We start from the raw sequence: 13,169 nt of genomic DNA on the forward strand, positions 1-13,169 counted from the left end.
GGACTGGAGGAGGGCCCGCTGATGAGAGGCCACTGACCGTACACGAGGAAAGGGCCCTGGAACTGGCTGGCGGACCTGAGGACCGGGAGGTTGCTGATGCAGAGGTCGGGGGCGTACTAGCGAGTGAGCCACCGACAGCCCGTCCCCATATCCCCCCTCCCCTATATCCCCCTCCCCCATATCACCTGATCACTGCCTGATGTCTAACCATGCATGCTTCATTGTGTATCGCAGGACCAAACGTCCAGGCACCCATCCCCGCAGATGCAGACCGCCCGCAGGATGCCTCTCGGAGACCACAGGAGACGGAGAGACCCGCACCCTCCAGCATGCGACGCCCGCAGGATGCCCCTCGGAGACCACAGGAGACGGAGAGACCCGCACCCTCCAGCATGCGACGCCCGGAGGATGCCCCTCGGAGACCACGGGAGACGGAGAGACCCGCACCCTCCAGCATGCGACGCCCGCAGGATGCCCCTCGGAGACCACGGGAGACGGAGAGACCCGGACCCTCCAGCATGCGACGCCCGCAGGATGCCCCTCGGAGACCACGGGAGACGGAGAGACCCGGACCCTCCAGCATGCGACGCCCGCAGGATGCCCCTCGCACACCACGGGAGACGGAGGGACCTGGAGCAACAGGGAGACGACACCCCCGTCACGTGTGGGAGCGACCACCCAGCGACGAGGGGGGCTGCCACAGGCCCCCGTCGCATCCGAGCCAGGACACCACTACCCAGGACACCACTACCCAGGACACCACTACCCAGGACACCACTACCCAGGACACCCCTACTCGGGACAGCACTACCCAGGACACCCCTACCCGGGACAGCACTACCCAGGAAGACGAAATACCGGACAGTGACTCAGAGTGGATGGGTGGAGACGAACCCCCACCCCAAAGTGCCATGGACTCAGAGTGGGACGAAGAGCACGACACAACGCCACTGCTGTCACCAACACCCTCCACCATCGCAGAAACACTCATCACGGTTGGGCACTTTAGTGATGAGGCGTCTGGTACACTCACTGGTGCGCACAACACAGCCGTTCTGGTACAGCAGGTGGAGGTAGGAGCAGCAGAGGAACCGGGCGGTCGGAGGGCAGCCCAGCCAAGCGAACATCTGCCGCCCAGCTGGATCCCGGGTTCCTGCAGTTACCACACCCACACATAGATCCGATGCAACCACCGACCCGGAGACGAGCGAAGAGGGTGACGGCCGGCTTGCGGCGGCTGCGGTCGCAGGTGGAGGAGTCCACCCGCGTCCAGGAGCTGGGAGTGGTGCCGGTCATGCGTGCCACCCAGGCTGACACCGCACGGGTGGCGTCCGCGGTGGAGGCAATGGGTGCGACGGTGTCAGACATGGGGAACGGTTTGCGAGGCCTGGGGCCTTCCGTGCAGGCGGCGCCTGTGGCCCAGGAAATGGCTGCCCTCTCACAGGAGGCCATGAGCCAGTGCCAGCGCCAGATGGCAGAGGCGCTCAACGCCATAGCCCGGTCTCTGCAGGCCATGGCCCAGTCTCAGCAGGCCATGGCCCAGTCTCTGCAGGCCATCGCTGAGGGCATCGGCGCCAGTGGCCATGTGCGAGCCGGCGTCGCACTGTCACAGACAGGGTTTGCCAACCCCCTGGGCTCCATGGCTGCAAACCTGAAGACCCCTGTCGATACCAGCACGGGCCTCCAGGACTGGCAGCGCCAGATGTCGGGGGGGCGTCGGATGGCCAGTCCGTTCGCATCCCCCACCCATGTAAAGGCCTGGGGGCCATCGGGCACCCCGAGGGAGGAGGAGGTGGTGTGGTCCGTCCCGGCTCCCTCTGTAGGGGAGGTCCCGGTACACCGCGACACCTCGGACTCCCCCCCTTCTGTCCCAGGTGCATCGGGTGGGCAACGGGCAGGACAGGCTGGCAGCTCGCCATCCCAGTCGCCCGGGGCGCAGCCTGGCCCATCTAGGCCAGGACGCCCCAGGAAACGGCCGCCAAAGGGATCCAGTGTCAGAGGGCAGGAATCACAGGAGTCCACCTCCAGTTCTGCTGAACCATCTGGGGAACCACGTAGACGTAGTCAAAGGGCCCGGAAGGCCAAACAATTAGACACTGAGTAAGTTGTCACGGGTGCAGGGCACAGATGAGTTTTAGGGGCTAGGGCACGTGCATGAACTCCTTTGGTTATTAAAGTCAATGTTACACCTACCGAAGCTGCCTTTGTGCTCTGTCCAAAGCGTGCGGGGGTGTCATGTACGTTGAGCGCAAGTGTGTGTGTGAGGGGTGGTCTTACCTCAGCCCCAGGTGAGTCTGCCCCCTTCCCCCTGGGCCGCCATCAACATCCCCCGGGCAGAGGACGGGACCGTGCGCTGCAGTGTCACAGCCGCATGCAGGGATGGTCCGGGTGGATGGTGGTACTGTGGCCATGGGTCAGGCATAGTCCAACCATGTAGAGCCAGGAGCTCATCGCAGGGCGGGTTGTCATCATCCTCCATGGCCTGCGATAGACACGCGTCCACCCGCAACTGTGTGAGCCCGGCCCGTTGTGCCGCAGGTGGATCAGCAATGGGGGGGGATGGTGTGCATGCGGGTGGGGTGGGTGGGGTTGGGAAGGGGGGTGAGGATGCTGGGTGGGTGGATGGGTGGGGGGTGTGGGTGGTCGGCTGTTGCCATGGTGTGCGGTCTGTGGCCATACGACCCGATTCCCACGCCCATCTAGTCAGTGAAGCGGGCGTCTATTAGTCTGTCCTGTGCCCGCTGGGCCAGCCGGAAACGGTGGACAGCCACCCGCCTGTGTCTATCCCGTCTGCCCTGACCATTGCCCCCATCCCCCTCATCTGGGGAGGACTGGGCCTCTTCCTGCTGCTCCTCCACTCCGCCCTCCTCTGCCTGCGGCACATCGCCCCTCTGCTGGGCTATGTTGTGCAGGACGCAGCACACCACAATGATGCGGCCGACCCTATCTGACCGATACTGGAGGGCGCCCCAGAGAGGTCCAGGCACCTGAAACGCATCTTCAGCACGCCAAAGCACCTCTCGATCACTCCCCTTGTCGCTACATGGGCATCATTGTAGCGGTTCTCCGCCTCATTGCGTGGCCTCCGTATAGGCGTCATCAGCCACGATCGCAATGGGTAGCCCCTGTCGCCCAGCAACCAGCCCCTCAGCCGGGGATGGCGTCCCTCGTACATGCCGGGGATGGATGACCGCGACAACACAAATAAGTCATGTACACTGCCTGGGTGACGGGCGCAGACGTGCAGGATCATCATGCGGTGGTCGCAGACCACCTGTACGTTCATCGAATAGGTCCCCTTCCTATTAGTGAACACGGCCCTGTTATCTGCAGGTGGCCGCACGGCGACGTGCATCCCATCGATCGCGCCCTGGACCATGGGGAACCCGGCCACGGCAGAGAAGCCCACGGCCCGGGCACCTTGGCTGGCCCGGTCCACGGGGAAGCGGATGTAGTGGTGCGCCATGGCAAATAGGGCATCTGTCACTGCCCGGATGCACCGGTGCACCGATGTCTGCGATATGCCGGACAGGTCCCCACTCGGTGCCTTGAATGACCCCGTTGCATAAAAGTTCAGGGCCACCGTAACCTTAACGGACGCGGGGCGAGGGTGTCCCCCGCCAGTGCCACGCGGTGACAGGTGTGCCAGCAGGTGGCAGATGTGTGCCACGGTTTCCCGGCTCATCCGGAGTCTCCTCCTGCATTCCCGGTCCGTGAGGTCCTGGTATGACTGCCGGGGCCGGTACACACGGGGCGCCCTCGGGTGCCTCCGTTGCCGTGGGGCCGCGACGTCCTCCTCCCCCTCCTCGTCCTGTCGGTCAGGTGTCCCTCCAGCCTGGGCGGCTGCCGCCTGCCCCTCTGCGGCAGCCTGCGCCGCCTCTCTGGCACGCTCCTCCTCCTCCTCCTCCTCCTCATCCAGGGCAACATAGACATGAGCGGCTGCCACCACGGCGGCCAACATCGCTGGATGATCTGAAAACATGACGGCCTGGTGGGGGGGAGGGGAATGACGACATGTCATCATTGCCCATATCCCCTCCTCCCCCCAGCCAGGTGGCATGGACCGCATGGGTCCAACTGTTGGAGGCTGGCACCTGGCCAGGTGGACCAACTCACTTGCCCTCCCATCCCCCTCCTCGGCACGGACCCCCCCCCAACCTCCACCCCAGCACGGACCCCCCCCCCCAACCTCCACCCCAGCACGGACCCCCCCCCAACCTCCACCCCAGCACGGACACCCCCCCAACCCCCAACCTCCACCCCGGCACGGCACGGACCCCCCCCCAACCTCCACCCCAGCACGGACCCCCCCCAACCCCCAACCTCCACCCCGGCACGACACGGACCCCCCCCCAACCTCCACCCCAGCACGGACCCCCCCCCAACCTCCACTCCAGCACGGACCCCCCCCCAACCCCCAACCTCCATCCCGGCACGGCACGGACCCCCACCCCCCAACCTCCACCCCAGCACGGACCCCCCCCCCCAACCTCCACCCCGGCACGGACCCCCCCCAACCCCCAACCTCCACCCCGGCACGGCACGGACCCCCCCCCCCCAACCTCCACCCCAGCACGGACCCCCTCCCGGCACTCCCCCGGAGCCCAGCCTACTCTAACCCCCCCCACACCCCCACCCCCGCCGCACACACACACACACAACCCGAGACACACCTCTCCTCACGCAATCAGACTGCGGCCACGCCATTGCCTGCCCAGAGCCAACCCCCCAGGCCGTCACTCACCTCCACGCTGGTCGGCGTGAGCCTGGAGCACCGGGTCACGCCGCTGAAAAGGAGATTTGATTCACGTCGACGTGAACGGTCATCACGTCGACGGGAATTCGGCCCATCCGGAAGGGAGAATATCGGCAGGCCGAAAATCGGCTGCCTTGCGCAGACCCGTGACATTCTCCGCGGCAGCGGCACCATTAACGCCCCGCCGACTTTTCTCCCTTCGCAGACTTCGGCAACCGGCGGGGGCGGGATTCACGGCGGCCAACGGCCATTCTCCGACCCTCTGGGGGGTCGGAGAATGACGCCCCTGGTAACTGGTCTAATTGTGATAAGGATGAAGATTCTACTTTGCTATCTTGTATGTCTTTGGCTGTGGCTTTGCCTGTCAGTGACTTGCATTTTGGACCAGCCAATGGACAGTTTTGGAATACCCTCATGGATCAGCAGTAGTCCATGGGCCAAACTTTGAGAATCACTGCTCGTCAATTTTCAGATGAGTGTTCATAAATCTACAATGTCACTTGCTGGTAGAATGTGGAACTACAGAGTCACAGGTTCTTCACATTAATGGGAAAATCCTAGTAAAAAAACACAGCAGGGCAGGCATCACCAGGCATGAACACAATTAAAATGGAAAAACCAATATCCTCTGTTGACATAGCACTTGTGAATGGAAAAACGACAAGTGGTATAGATTTTAATTATACTTCTAATGTTAATATTGAATGGATTTTTACTAGCTTGCATTCAAAAAAAATATTTGACTTGAATTTTTCCATTTGTTATCAACAAAACACACCCTTAAAATTGGCACAGTACAGCACAACCAATTCACCATATATAAAAAAAGGTCAACACAGTTGTTCCATCTAACCCGGCACTTCCACATAAAAGACAAGTAAAGAAAACAAGTGACAAGATGGGGAGCAAAAGCAAAAGTGCTGTGAAGAAATGGAACAGAGGCACACACACCTGCAAATGCTATGTTAGAGACAATGTTGCATAGTCTACGGAAAGCCGTGTAGGAGTAAATCTGACATTGCGGAACCTGTATATTTAAGTTAAGGGTCCCATACTTTTTTGAATGAGTCCGATTTAGATCGAAGTATACAAGATAGAAATTCCATTGCCATATACTCCATGATAATTTTTGTCTCAATTCTATACAGATGCCTGAATATTTTGATAGCACTCTTCAGAATATGTAAAATATGTAAATATTAATGCTAAACCCAACATTTCAGAAACTTTCCTCACAGTTATTTACAAATATATTAAAATAAAAGGTAATTATAATTAATTCTGCGTTATTTAATCTGTGCGATAATCGTCAGGAGTTACAGGACAGGCATTCCACTCGGGCTAATATTTAACTCCCTAGTGAAAATGAGGAAAACCTGTCCCGCGGTTTCCCAAAGTATTATTTTTGTCCTGAAAATAAGTGCAGCCAGCCGCGATGAATGTTAAACTGTAACAGCCGAGCCGTCAACACTCGCTAAACCGAGGTGTGCGATTATCGATTACACGCAATTTTAAGGGCAGAATGGTGCGCCAAGATCCCAGGTTTGATCCCGGCTCTGGGTCACTGTCCGTGTGGAGTTTGCACGTTCTCCCCGTGTTTGCATAGGTTTCGCCCCCACAACCCAAAGATGTGCAGGCTAGGTGGAATGGCCACGCTAAATTGCCCCTTAATTGGAAAAAATGAATTGGGTACTCTAAATTTAAAAAAAAAATATTACACGCAATTTTAAAAAAGATGTCCATTCATGAAAGAACCAGAAACACGGTTAAGGTTGCAAGCTGGATTTGTCACACGGCATGCACGGAACAGCCAAATAGTATTTATAACGCTTTTTATTTAAAAACATTTTCCCTTTCATTTCTTTCTATCCCTCCCCAATGTCCAGCTGACTGTGGAGTTAATTTAATCTGACAATTGATGTGCATGAGAAATCACAGTTCTGAGCCCATTAAAAGCGAGATAAGATAAACCAGACGCAACGGTGATGAATGTAAGAAATTATTATATTGTATTTTGTTGTAGTAGTGTCATTACAAACCCTGGTGTAAAATACATACAGGCATTATGTCAGCTAAAGCTGTGATTAAGGAGTCATAAAGGTGAGGTAACCATTGATTTTAACCATTTACTTGTTTACAGGGAAATGGTTAATGGAATATTGTTTATGTTTTGGGAGATTTCCTGGGGTGTAGTTAATTAATGAGGGATGGTGTTTAGTCCTAGCTCAGCAGGTCATGGGACATTTTTGTGAGGTACAGATGATGTAAGTAATGGGAGGAGCCAGGTCTGTCTGCGATTCTGGCAGTTTTGCCATAGGATTTGAGTCTGACAAGACAGAGGGATTTTCAGGTTTTTCCTGAAGCGGTCTCTCTTCAAAGAACTACACAGAGAGCAGCAAGTAACCCTGATTGTTAACTTTATTTATGAGTAGATATTGAACTGTATTGGGTTGCTTTGTTAGAATATATATAGTGGTGAGTTAATGTTTTTCGTTTTCTTAAGAACAGTTTAACTGTTAATTGTAAAGCTGTTTCTTTTTTGTTAATGTGGTTAATTCTACATTTAAATTAAAGTTTCTACATTTAAATTAAAGTTTATTTGAACATAAATATATCAGGTGCTCTGTGTGTGTGCAGCCCCTGCACCTGTCTTTCTAGGAAACTCTTCAGAATAAAGAGACAGTCTCTTTAAAAAAAACTGTTGTTAGAAAGAACACCTGCTCAAAAGAGGGAGCACTTCATGGATAATGGACCCTGAAGAACTATAAAAACAGACAATACTAATCCATCCTTTGAAATAGCCTGGACCTATCAATCAAGAGCCTTGCAAAAGGTGATGGACTGTGAAATTGAATGTAAACCAAGCAATTCAAAGCTTTTAGGCTTCTCAACATGTCCAGCAACTTGAAAATGTTAAAGGAGAAGGAAATTGACTGTGCAAAAAACACGTCAAGGTTTCCAGCACATCAGCGGGAATACTTTCACCTTCATCTGACAGAATATCGAATTTCATATGCTGGGAGAGATATGAGGGTGGCACGGTAGCACAGTGGTTAGCACTGTTGCTTCTCAGCGCCAGGGTCCCAGGTTCGATTCCCAACTTGGGTCACTGTCTGTGCAGGGTCTGCACGTTCTCCCTGTGTCTGCGTCGGTTTCCTCTGGATGCTCCGGTTTCCTCCCACAAGTCCCGAAAGACATGCTGTTAGGTGAATTGGACATGCCAAATTCTCCCTCTGTGAACCGAACAGGCGCTGGAATGTGGCGATTAGGGGCTTTTCACGGTAACTTCATTGCGGTGTTAATGTAAGCCTATTATGACAATAAAGATTATTATTATTATAAAGTATTCCAACACATCAGTGGGAAGACTTTCACCTTCAGCTAACATCTTCGATATTAACATGCTGGAGAGACATCAAAGGATTTCCCCCACCCCGGGAAAGATCCAAGACCTGAGCCCCTCCAGCCCATTCCAAGCACCACCCTCCGTGACCCCCACTGCCCCTGAATCACCCCCTTGGAATGCTGGAGGTACATGCAGAGAAGGTACTTACCCCTTTGCTCCCTCTTTGGAATTAGGAGCCAGGTTGGCACTGCCAAGGGTGGGGCCTGAATGGAGGCTGAGGATGGGGTTGAAGTGGGGACTGAGGGGGGGCTGATGGGGTGTGCGGCCTGAAAGGGGTGGCTGAAGGGGGGGGAGGGGCCTGATGGGGGACCCTAAAGGGGGGGCATTTGGCGAGCTTATAATGGTGTGCTGCTTAATTGGGGGTGGGCTGCAAAATTATTTTGAGATCGGGCCCTGAACTCTGACTGGCAGAGGGGCGATGAGCTGGAGAAGGGAAATGAACGGCAGTCCTCGTCCGATTAGAAGAATGTGGGGGGGGGGCATGGATGGGCAGGGCATGGGGCCCATGCAGGCATGGGAGGCCACACAATGTGCGCGCCTGGGCTGACATGCACGGCATGCTCTGATCACCTCCAGGTCACCACCTGCGTCAAGTCGGGTCTCCTGCTCAGTGTTGCCATTGTAGTGATCTCTGTAGGTGCATGCACACAAGGGGTTAATGGGTAGATAGCAGCACCACATGATGACCAGCGGGTTGGACCAACAGGGGTATAAAGGGCAGCCACACGGGGTCTCTGTCTCTCTCTCGGGTGTGCTGTGAACAGGGAAACATCAGAATCACATAGATAGTTAGTGGAGTTACATTTATTTACAATTGTTAAATCTTGTTATCCAATTCCTAGTTCCCATGTTAAGGTAAAGAACTCGCGCATTAATAGTTATAGTTACTCAATAAACCTTTATTGTTACTGGACGAGCTCAAGTCTTCTTCAACAAGATTCAGAGGACCTCACCATCAGCCAAGGATTGAGTAACACGTGTTATCGACTACGCAGGTAACACTACAGCCATCTTGTTGGCTTGGATGGTGTGTGTGGGGAGTGGAGTGCTTATATGTGGCTGCAGCTTTCAGCCTCTCAAGTGTCAATCCCGAATCCAGCGAATCAGACACTGTTTTTCATTGGAATCGGTCGTGTTCCATGTGGCACTGGTGCCAGCCCATTGATGGTGGATTGGTATGGAAACAGCGCCAATTTTGCTATCGTAGAACACAACAGATTCAGTCCCGGCGTCAGCACTTAGGGCGGGATTCTCCGATTGCAGACGCCAAAATCGTAAATTGCGATTGGCCGGAGAATTCCTTTTGAACCTGAAATCGGGGGCGGCGTCTGTTTTCGGATGCTCCGACCTACCAAAACCGCATCATCGGTGAGTACGCCGCATACTGTTGGGACGGCCTCAGCACGTCACCTGAAGGCCCTCCACCGATGCTCTGTCCCCGATGGGCTGGCTTCCGACAGCGTGGATCACTTGGGGTCTGAGGTTTCGTCAACCTCGCGTGGCGGCTGCGGACTGTGTCCAGCGCAGCCACAGTTGCGGGGGCTGGGGGGGGGGGGAACCTCTCCGCTGGCCAGGGGGACTTCGGGGTGGCTGGGGGGGACTGGTGGCGGGTGGTCCGGGGGTGGCAAGGATGGTTACAGAGGGACATCATCTGGCAGGCCGTGTCCGCACATGGCTGGCGCCATGTTGTCCAACGAGACCCAGCAATTCTCCGTCCATATCAGCAGGGAAAGCCGGGGTGTTTACGTGGTGCGGCAGCTAGACCCCCACCGGACGGAGCATCGGTGCTGGACAGCGGCGGCTTGTAAAATTAAAAAAAAAATTTAGAGTACCCAATTATTTTTTCCAATTAAGGGGCAATTTAGTGTGGCCAATCCACCTACCCTGCACATCTTTGGGCTGTGGGGGCGGAACCTACACGAACACTGAGAGAATGTGCAAAATCCACACGGGCAGTGACCCAGAGCCGAGATCGAACCTGGGACCTCGGCGCCGTGAGGCAGCAGTGCTAAACCACTGCGCCACCGTGCTGCCCTGTGGCTGATCTAATTTTAACCTCAACCCCACATTCAAGCCAACAGACCTTTGGCTGGTCCGTCAAAATTTCTGTCAACGAGGATTCCCGTCGTGGCCGAGACCGGAAAATCCTGACTATAGGAACTATGGGCTGGATTCTCCACCCTGCCGCACCACATTTCTGCCCTGATCCCGCCGCTGGGATTCTCCGTTACGCTGGTTTCCCATTGTGGGGCAGCCCCATGCCTTTGGGAAACCCCGGGCGCCGGCGAAACGGAGAATCCCGACGACGGAGAATCCCGCCCTATTTCCTCTGATGGGAGAATCCAAAATAAGGTGGCAAATTAGAGCTATTTAGAAGTGAAGTGAAAAGGCATTTCCTCATGCGCAAGGTAGTGGAATTCTGGAACTTCTCCTCTGAAAATGATATTGGGCGGGATTCTCCATCGGCGGGATCCTCCACTTCGCTGGCAGCGCACTCACTCCTGCGGATTTCCCGACAGCGTGGGGGTGTCCACAATGGGATACCACATTGGCCGGCTTGCGGGACAGAGGATCCCGCTGCCGGCGGGGGCGCACCGCGCCAGAAAACTGGAAAATTCTGCCCACTGGTTCAAATGAAACTTTCCAGACTGCAATCAATAGATTTTTGTTAGGCAAGTGTATCAAAGGATACAGAGCAGATATGAATAAATGGTGTTAAAAGTAGACTCAATTAATTGGGAGAACATGGTCGAAAGGCTGAATGGCATACTCCTGCTCTTATTTTTGGAACATTATTTATCATTACTGGAAGAGGATTTGTATTCTCCCGCTTTTTGCTGCAGTTCCTTTTTAATAGCAATCGTCCCTAATTCTCCATTCAACATTGATAATGTGGCAGCAGAACCGTGCACTTTGGGGTAAGTCAGCTTTATTTGATGCAAATAGCACTTGGCCGAGAAAATTGTTTAATTTGCTAAAACTGCACGAACACTTTTTTAAACAAGAGATGCGTTTACTTTTCAGCATCTGTTCAAATTGGTGACATTTTTCCCCCAAAAAATTGTCTTTTAGTTGAATTCTGAGCAATTCATTTTCACATTTCCAAGTGACTGTATATTTTGACTCGATAGTGCTCTGTAGCCCAATCAATTTTTGAACAAACTCAGTCTTGGATTTCATCGTGATCGGAGTGCATTACTACCCTGTGTGTTTTCACCTTATTGACTGAAGTGCCCTTTGCCCTCACAATCTCAAGTGTCTGATTCAGATACCAACCTCGCATAAATTGATTCAATTTTTTGCAAGATTAAAAACCTATCAACTGTGAAATGAAGGTATTCTGCAACAAACTGGACTGCTCTACTTTTAATATAAAATGCAAAATTTCACCTTAGCTCCTCTTCCAACGTATGCGCAGCACTCCCAGTTACGGAAAAAATGGCTGGAATTTTCCAGTCGTTGCGATTCACTTTTCCCGCCGGGGTGGTGTGGTTACAATGGGAAATTCCATTAACAAGCGTCAGGGAGTTGGAAACCCACTGCCAGCGAATGGCATGCCACCGAGAAACATGTGGCTGGGCAATCGAAGAATCCGGCCCATTGGAAGGAGTGTGTACGATCTCTCATATTCATATTTTTGTTGATCAGAAGGTGAAGTCAATCTGTCCCAACCTGTGTCCAGATAGTACTGAGAAATAGATTGGAGAGTGGGGAGATTTTTAAATGTGAGGTAACGTGTAAAGAAAATAAGAGAAAAATGTGTAGAAAGTACTTCTGTAGTATTGCAATTTCATTCTTGAAAGAGATTCCTAATTGGCAAACTTCCGTCAAAATACCAGTGTTCAAGAATTGCACAAGATGCAATGTAACCCTGAACTAAAAAATAGTGGGACGGATTTTCCCCTGAGAGACTGCTAACCCCGGGACTGAATTGCGTGAGTTCTACCCTTGCACAACTGTCAGCACACTAAAGTGATGTTGGACACTATTCGTAACCCCTCTCTCTCCCTCAGCAGCCATGGCGCCTGTTTTCCGATTTTTAATACCACAAGTGAACCTCGCCGTCGGCAATTCCTCCTGATGGAGGCAGAGCATTGCAGAGGGCCCAAAAATTGTCGAGTCTGGCCCGTTAATGATATGCCAACTCTACAATTACTCTACAATTTGTATGCCCTTGTTGGCGTGTATGTCTCACAAATCACCCAATCGTCTAGATAATCTGTTTCTACTAATAGGGGATTCACACCTGATTCTATTTGCTAATCTCTTCACTGGTAAAGACACATCTAATCCTGCCTTTTGTAGGCCGGCTACTGCTGCTAGGCAGATTTCTACCTGTTGCTGGGCATATTGCATCCTATTATGTCTTGTTAAATTTGTGTTATTGCTGTTACTCAGCAGATCCATGACACTCACCAATTAGTTCTCCATGTGTGAGCATATTCCACATAGTCCCAAGTTACCAACTTCATCTCTATCCCTGGCAACAGTCTGAGATTACACCAGAGTATTGGCAACTTTGGTGTCACATTTCATCCTTCCTTAAGCCTCTCTGCCTCTCTATCTGACTTTTCGGGGAGTCTGCAACACAACCTCATCAAGATAAGATAGTTACTAATGAATTTGTTAAGAAGCTCAGAAGAAACTTTATTACCCAAAGAATGCTGTGAGTGTGGAATGTGCTACCACATAGAGTCGTTGAGATAAAGAGTTGAGTTCAAGCTCGAAAAGCACAAGAGGGAGAATGGGATAGAAGAATATGTGAATAGGGTTAAATTAAGAAGGGTAAAAGGAGGCTCGCATGGAACATAAACACCAGCATAAACCAGTTGGACCAAATGGTTTGTTTCTGTATATTTCAATGCGGTTTGGTCCAAGTGAAATTAAAAAGTCAAAAGTGCTATATTGCTATCAATTGAAGGGATTAGATGAAGGCCAACAGGCCATTTGTCAATATAAATAACAGCAATACTAGCTTCGCACTTGATTATGTCCCAAGTACTTCAA

Source organism: Scyliorhinus torazame, chromosome 3 (genome assembly GCF_047496885.1).
Source record: "Scyliorhinus torazame isolate Kashiwa2021f chromosome 3, sScyTor2.1, whole genome shotgun sequence".
NCBI lineage: Eukaryota > Metazoa > Chordata > Chondrichthyes > Carcharhiniformes > Scyliorhinidae > Scyliorhinus > Scyliorhinus torazame.